This window comes from Heloderma suspectum, chromosome 10 (assembly GCF_057233095.1).
Source record: "Heloderma suspectum isolate Gila_16-S chromosome 10, 16-S_ref, whole genome shotgun sequence".
Classification (NCBI taxonomy): Eukaryota; Metazoa; Chordata; class Lepidosauria; order Squamata; family Helodermatidae; genus Heloderma; species Heloderma suspectum.
The window spans coordinates 42,091,683-42,099,943 of NC_139467.1; the positions used below are offsets into that span (position 1 = coordinate 42,091,683).

The 8,261-nt window shown below is 51.6% G+C and overlaps 1 pseudogene; it reads left to right on the top strand.

Moving 5' to 3' along the window:
- The first annotated feature begins 1,338 nt into the window (after positions 1-1,338).
- LOC146338173 (uncharacterized) lies at positions 1,339-5,668 on the top strand (annotated as a pseudogene).
- The last annotated feature ends 2,593 nt before the right edge of the window (positions 5,669-8,261 follow it).

An 8,261-nucleotide genomic window follows, 5' to 3' on the forward strand; every position in this document is an offset into this window, starting at 1 on the left:
ATAAAGCAGTAGCAACCCAGCTGTTACTGTTGGGTTTGTTTTTTACATGTGGTCCCCCAAAGAATGGTGATTTCCCCCCCACACACACACACTCCCAATAAAATTGCTTTTCAGCCCGCCAGCTCCAGAAGCAGGAGAGGGAAAAGTATGTGTGAATGAGATCTCCTCCTTGTTTCAGCAGCTCCTGTCATGATTTCTTTTTTAAGCCCTAACCCAGAGACAGCAGGGGGGGGTGGACTGGGATTTATCAGGGTGGGGGGGCATTTATTTAGGTGAACACCTTGCATCAGGGGCTCTCCAAAGTCTGAGTCTCAACACCATTTGGAAACATCATAAGACACTTATCTGTCTGAGGCTGGGCTTCAGGCTTGAGGGTTAAGTCAGCAACACACAGTTTAACTTGAGCCAAGGCTCAGCAGATTGCCAGGTTTGGGGTGGGGGTGGGTGTCGCTGTGCTTGTAGCAGCAAATTGTCATGCAAAGATTCAGCAGACAAATGTAACCTGGCATGGAGAGGTTCACTTGCTAAGTTTCTGTGCACCTCAGTTCCCATTACAAGCACAGGCGCAGGGCAAGGGAAAAAGGTTGGCAACCCTATTCCCATAACATGTGGAGTGTTAAAGGAGCAAGTGCCTGTGAGTTTGTGCCTGGTACCTGGCCCACATGCAAACTCCAGATGGGGAAGAACAAGCTGGACTTCAAAAACCCAACCATCTCTGCGAGGCCGAGACTGACAAATGCATGCGTCCCAGGAGAAGTACAAGGCGTGTTTCGTTTGTGTGTGGCAAAGGGGAATATACGGTGCTCAGAGGCAAGCCCCCGAAAAGCATGTTATTCTCCCAATGTTGGTTCTGCATTTCTGCAACCACTCGCCTGCGGAGGTTATTGGCAAATCTCTCTCCTGTTGGCTGATATCATGACTGGATTTATCATTCTTCCCAAGGCCCTGGTTACTGTAGCAACCGAGACTTACACAACCTTTAACTAACAAGACAGGCCAACTTGAAACAGGTACATGTTAATGAGGGGCGGTCATGGAATTATTAAGGGATGTTCATGTCCGTTTGCAGCGTCTGGGCCATTTCAACAAGGAATTAAATCTCAACACCACCGTGAGTGATGCGTAACCTCCCTCGCGGACGGTATGTAAAGGAAAGACACGGAGAAGGGAAAACACCAACAGACCAGGCGGAGGGCAGGAGCCAGATGCCCGACGTTCTAAGGAAGCCTTCACCTACCTGGTGCCTTCCAGATGTGTTGGACTACAACTCCCAGCATCCCCAGCCAGCTAGTCCAACACATCCGGAGGGCACCAGGTTGGGGGAGGCTGTCCTAGGGCATGGCCCAGACATTCAGGCCTTCAGCAGGGTGGGAACTGGCGAATGCCCAGTGCCACGTTGGTCATGGGTGAGCTGGGTGAATCATACATTCACATTTGAGGAGGAATGACCACCCCCTAGGCATGGGCAACACCAGTGGCAGCTCCAGGTTTGGGAGAGGCAAGGCACCCTCTCTGGGCCCCCTCCCTCAGTGCGTCGATCTCACCACCATCATCTCTGGCGGGTCTTGCTCATGATCCTCTGTCTCGCTGTTGCTTGGCAGGCCGAGAGCCAGTGAGCAAGTTGGCAGTCGCATCTACTTCTCCTCCATCTCACCACCACCACCACAATCTGGGCCAGAGTGAGAGGCAGGTGAATGAGCAGGTTGCAATGATGAGGCCTTCACAGGTGCCCAACCATGTCTAGCGCTGATGCCTGCCCTGGGCAACACCTCCCCCAGGCTGGATTTGTCACTGGGGTCAACTAACATCTTTTCCAAGCCAGATCACACCCTATCACCCTCCTAATGACATCTTCAAGTATCTAATGGGGTCTGATCTTTTCCCTAGGTCCCCCCATGAGCCCTCATCCCTCCCCCTACCTCCCCCCTCCTGCCAACCAGATTGCTGCTGGAACAGTGGGTACTACCAAGATCTTCCCCCTCCCTCATTGCCTGGTTCCAGCATCCCTTCCTCCTTGGAATCCAGAATGCTGTTACAGCAGCATCCCAGGCCCCAGTGACCAGGGAAACTATAGTTTGGTTTCCAAGCCAGAGAAAAAATATGGACCGGGGTAGTCACCTTGGACTGGAGGTGAGCCTGACGGGTCACTGAGGTTTGTATTCTGAACCAGAGAATTATGAATCTCTGGGATGTCACTACCACTCTCTGGCTTCTCTGGATCCCTGATCAGGTGATGATGTGTGCTGTGATACTCCTCAACTCTTTGCAGGATGTGAACAGCCAGCTTATCATCTGCAGAGGCTTTTTGCTACCTGGCCTTCTTCCCTAGAAGAAGGCCACCTTCTCCTGTAGTCCAGTGTAGTAACCTGTCCCGAGCTGGCCATACAACCTGCAGGTTGTACTTGTAGTCGGGTGCCGGAAAGGCAGGGGTTCCTTCAGCAAAGGCCCTCTTCCTGACCTTTGATTCCCATCTCCCTTCTCCTCCAGACATGTTTCCTTGGACAACTATCCCAGCCTTGGCCTGCTCAGTAACACTAATAGTCTCTCTGTCTCCACTGAAGCTGGCATCAAGATGGATCACACTGTCTAGAGATGTGTGAACCTTCCACCCTGCCACCCAGAACATTTGCAGTTGCTTGGGGTTTTGTCTCCTTTGCTCCCCTCAAAATAGGTTTCGGCCAAACTCTCTCCTTTTCACCCCTGTCCTGTCTCCAGTCCTCTAGCATTTAATGGCCTTCTTGGTCCCATGGTTTAACATGTGTTGCAACTTTTGAGGGCCTGTGGGCACGTTTGGCAATTTGAGAAACTGTTCTGGCACCTGCACAAGATGGCTGCTATGGAAGGCACATAGGGTGGCCACTTCTGAATTGCCAAAGAAGAGGATAAAAGAGGACACCCAGTTGCACAAAAATAGCAGATGCTAATTTATAGGCATAGATGCAAACTTTGAGATAATTCTTATAACTTAAATAGAAATGCAGTGTCCATGTCACCGTTGTGGGGAAGACTGTGACTACGTAAACTGTGCGCCTGGCCTGCTTGCTCAATCTCCTGCCCAGGTGATAATTGTGGATGGACAACTTCAAGGCCCCTCTGTTCTCCCTTCTGATGGCTCTTTTTGGCCTGGGCACCCCTCCAAATAGAGCACAGTCCCTTGGCAGCCCTTCAAACAGAGCGCTGTTCACTGGAGGCTGGGGTCTCCGATGTCGGTGGGGCGATAAATCTACTCTGGGTTTCAGTCAGAACCACTCAGAACTCTCAAGGAGCTCTCCAAGGTATGGAGCTCCCTGGATAGGGATCCCTTTCTGATTCTCTGACCCACTGACATGGGAGCCACCAGCCTCCACTGGGACTGTCCTCTGTAAAAGAGGACACCTGGCCAAAAGGCATGTCTGGTCATGACTGACAAGTAACCTGCCCCAAAGGCTGAGGGCAAGACAGAGGTGGGGGCTGAGCCCCAGCCCACCAAGCCACTCCTTTGAACCTACAGCACCAACAGAACCCTACTCCACGGAAGGCCCCCTCGGGCAGCCCACCCATCCCCCCTGCCCCTTTCCCTCTCTCCCTGGCTCACCACGCACAGAACCCCCGCCCCCAGGGACACACTCCCAAGCAGCCCATGCAGCTGTCGTGCCTGCAGACGCGCATACCTAAAAGGACACACATACACATCCCTACACGCTTCATGTGCCCATGACAGAGGTGCACAGAATGTCGAGGAAGTGGAGAGGGAGACATTTGTCTCTAGAATCCAGTGGAGTTATCCATGAAGCTGATTAGGGGGAGATTCGGGACAGATCAAAAGAAGTCCTTCTTCACACAAGCACATAGTTAAACTATGGAATTCACTTCCTCAAGATGTATGGCCACTGTTTTGGATGGCTTTAAAAGGGGGTTGGACAAATTCCTGGAGGAGAAAGCTATCGATGACGGCTACTAGTCCTGATGACTATGCTTCCTCCAGTATCATAGAATCACAGAATAGTAGGGTTGGAAGGGGCCTACAAGGCCATCGAGTCCAACCCCCTGCTCAATGCAGGAATCCAAGTCAGAGATCCCTGACAGGTGGCTGTCCAGCCTCGTCTTCAATGCCTCCAGTGTGGGAGAGCCCACCACCTCCCTAGGGAATTGGTTCCATTGTCATATTGCTCTTGCTGGGGAACATGGGCGGGAGGGTACTGTTGCACTCATATCCTGCTTGTGGGTTTCCCATTGATAGCTGGTTGGCCACTGTGTGAACAGAATGCTGGACTAGATGGACCCTGGGTCTGATCCAGCAGGGCTCCTCTGATGTTCTTCTTACGTTCCTCCCTCCTCCTCCTCGTCCTCCTCCTCCTCCTCAGTGCAAGTGCCTGACAAACCACTGTCATTCTTTTTCAGGATCCCCCCAAAATCCCCCCTAAACCCTTTCTTTCCCTTTCTCACACACATGCAGCCCCCATCCATTCTGACATACAAGCCCCCAACCCCCTGGCTCCCCCATCCCCTGCTGGCTTCGCTGACCCCCCAGCTGGCTTATTGCTGCTCTCCCTGGCACCCCCTCCAGTTTACCAGATATAAGTGACGGGGGTCTGTTTTTCTTTTCTCTCTCTCTCCCCCCACCCCCACCCCCTGCACGCGCCTTCTTTTTCTTGGTGGAAAGAAAGGGAGGCATGGCACTGAGAAGAGGGCTAGCCAGTTTAGGGGAGCATGACCCAGAGGGTTAACGGCTGTGCCATGTTCTGGCCCTCCCCCCAACAGCAGGCATGGGGGTTGCCCTGTCAGCCTGCCCTCCGGCCTCCGCATGCTGCTGTTAAATGCCAGGTCAGTTCATCATAAGACTTCCCTTATCGATGACTTAATAGTGCATGAGGCGGCCGATCTGGCATGCATGACTGAGTCCTGGGTGGGTGAGCAGGGAGGAGTTGGCCTCTCCCAGCTCTGCCCACCAGGGTACTTGGTTCAGCATCAGGGAAGACCTGAGAGCCGGGGGGGGGGGGTAGTTGCTGTGGTCTATAGGAGCTCCATCTCCCTCTGCAGGCTCCCTGTGACTACTGGTTTTCACCTTGTGTTGGGTTAGCAGGACAGAGTGGGGATTCTGTTGGCGTACTGCCCACCCCGCTACTCAACAGACTCCCAACCTGAGCTGATGGAGGTGGTCTCAGGTGCATTGTTGAGATCCCCCAGACTGTTCGTTCTGGGGGATCTCAACATTCATGCTGAGGACACCTTGTCAGGGGTGGCTCAGGAATTCATGGTCTCCATGACAAGCATGGGACTGTCCCAGCATGTCATCGACCCAACGCATGTAGCAGGGCATACTCTAGTCTTGCTTTTCTCAACTGAACATGGAGATGGTGGTCTGAAGGTGGGGGACTTTGCTTCTGTCCCTCTGTCATGGTCAGATCACTGCCTGCTGAGGTTTAGACGTATGGTAGCTTTTCCCCTCTGCAAGGGTGGGGGACTTATTAAGATGGTCCGTCCCTGGAGGCTAATGGATCCGGATGGTTTCCAGAGGGCTCTGGGGAGCTTTCCAGCTGGTATGGCTGGCTCTCATGTCAAAACCCTGGTTGATCTGTGGAATGCAGAAATGACCCAGGCAGTTGACATGATTGCTCCTGAGCGCCCTCTCCTGAGTAGAGCTTGTGCTGCTCCATGGTATCCCCCAGAGCTGAGAGCAATGAAATAAAACAGGAGACGGCTCCTTGTGGGTGCAATCAAACCCTGGTATGTGCCTATGGTAAGGTATACTCAGGGGCAGTGGGGGCAGCAGAAACAACATTTCACTGCCTCCGTTCAGTTTTCCATATGCCACCCAGCAGAGCTTCTCAGGGTCATTCGTGGCCTATTACATGCTGGCCCTAAGGAGACTGTAGACCCAACTGAGGCCTGCTGTAATGCATTTGCTAGGCATTTCCAGGATAAAATCTCTTGCACCCACTGGGACTTAGACTCCAGTCTTGTAGCAGGTGAATCTGCTGAGGTGTCCAGAGCACAGTGTTGTCCAGTTTTCTTGGATGAGTTTCAGTTGGTACACCTCAAGGATGTTGACAAGGTGCTTGGACTGATTCATGCAACCACTTCCGTATTGGATCCTTGCCCCTCTTGGCTTATAAAAATGGCAGGGAGGGAACAGCTGCCTGGCCGAGGGAGGTGATACATGCCTCCTTGTGAGAGGGAGTGGTCCTGGGATGCCTCAAAGAGGTGGTGGTGAGACCACTCCTAAAGAAACTCTCCCTCGACCCAGAAAATCTTAATAATTTTAGGCCAGTGGCAAATGTTCCTTTCCTGGGCAAGGTTCTTGAGTGGGTGGTTGCCAACCAGCTCCAGACACTCTTGGATGAACAATTATCTAGATCTATTTCAGGCTGGGTTTTGGTTCGGAAACAGCCTTGGTCGCCCTGTATGATGACCTAAGTCAGGAGAGAGACGGGGGAGTGTGATCTTATTGATTCTCCTTGATCTCTCAGCGGCTTTCAATAACATCGACCATGGTATCCTTCTGGGACATGTGTCTGAGCTGGGAGTGGGAGGCACTGCATTGCAGTGGTTTCGCTCCTATTTATTTATTATATTTACTATATTTATTTATATCCCACCTTTTTCCCAATACTGGGACTCAAGGCAGTCTTACAATGTTAAAACTTCTACAATTAAAAACTATGAATAGAAATATAAATACCACTGTACAAAAGTTAAAAATATAATTAAATCATCAATATTAAAATTGTAAAAATATTAAAACATTAAAAGATAACCACAACAACAAAAATAATATCCATACGCCACATTTTCACAGGTCCAGACTAGTTATCCCCAAAGGCCTGCTGGAACAAAAACGTTTTTGCATGCCTACGAAAACATATCAAGGAGCCACTCTTGCCTTCCTGGGAAGGGAGCTCCAGAGCCTTGGGGCAGCCACCAAGAAGGCCCTCTCCCGCATTCCCACCAGGCGTGCCTGTGATGATGGTGGGATGGCGAGAAGGGCTTCCCCTGAAGATCTCAGGGCATGAGTAGGCTCATAGGGGAGAATACAGTCTTTCAGATAACCTGGACCTCAGCTGTATAGGGCTTTATAGGATATAACCAGCACTTTGAATTGTGCCAGGAAACAGACTGGGAGCCAGTGAAGCTGTTTTAACAGAGGAGTTGTATGCTCCCTGTAACCAGCCCCAGTCAGCAGTCTGGCCGCAGCTCTTTGAACCAGTTGAAGTTTCCGAACACTCTTCTGAGGCAGCCCCACGTAGAGTGCGTTACGGTAATCCATTCCAAACAAGATGTAACTAAGGCAAGTGTCACTGTGGCCAACTCAGACATCCCAAGGAACGGGCACAGCTGGCGCACTCGCTTTAACTGTGCAAATGCACTCCTGGCCACCGCTGAAACCTGAGCATCCAGGCTCAGGGCTGAATCCAGAAGTACATCCAAGCTGCGAAGCTGTGTCTTCAGGGGGAGTGTGACCCCATCTAGCACAAGCTGTATCCCTATTCCCTGATCTACCTTTCGACTGACCAGGATCACCTCTGTCTTGTCTGGATTAAGCTTCAATTTGTTTGCCCTCATCCAGTCCATTACTGCCGACAGACACCAGTTCAGCACCCCAACAGCTTCCTTGGAATTAGATGGAAAGGAAAAGTAGTGTTGGGTGTCATCAGCGTACTGGTGACACCGAACCCCAAAACTTCGGACAACCTCCCCCAGTGGTTTCATGTATATGTTGATTGGCATGGGGGACAAAACAGAACCCTGAGGGACTCCACAAGCCAATGGCCAGGGAGTCGAACAGGAGCCCCCAGCACCACTTTCTGGGTCCACCCCTCCAAGAAGGAATGGAGTCACTGTAAAACAGTGCCTCCAAGTCCCATCCAAGCGAGGCAGCCCAGAAGGATACCATGGTCGATGGTATCGAAAGCCGCTGAGAGGTCCAGTAGAACCAACAGGGACACACTCCCCCTGTCTAGTTCCTGGCATAGGTCATCCACCAAGGCGACCAAAGCTGTTTCTGTCCCATAACCAGGTCTGAAGCCAGATTGAAATGGATCTAGTTAATCTGTCTCATCCAGGAATCTCTGGAGTTGGAAGGCCACCACACGCTCCAATATCTTGCCCAGAAAAGGAATATTGGAGACTGGCCAATAATTATCCAATATAGTGGGGTTCAGGGAGGGATTTTTTTAACAAAGGTCTCACCACCGCCTCCTTCTAGCAGGCTGGAACTCTGCCTTGACCAAGGGAGGCATTAACCACTCCCTTTACCCACTAGGCCAGTCCACCTCTGGCTG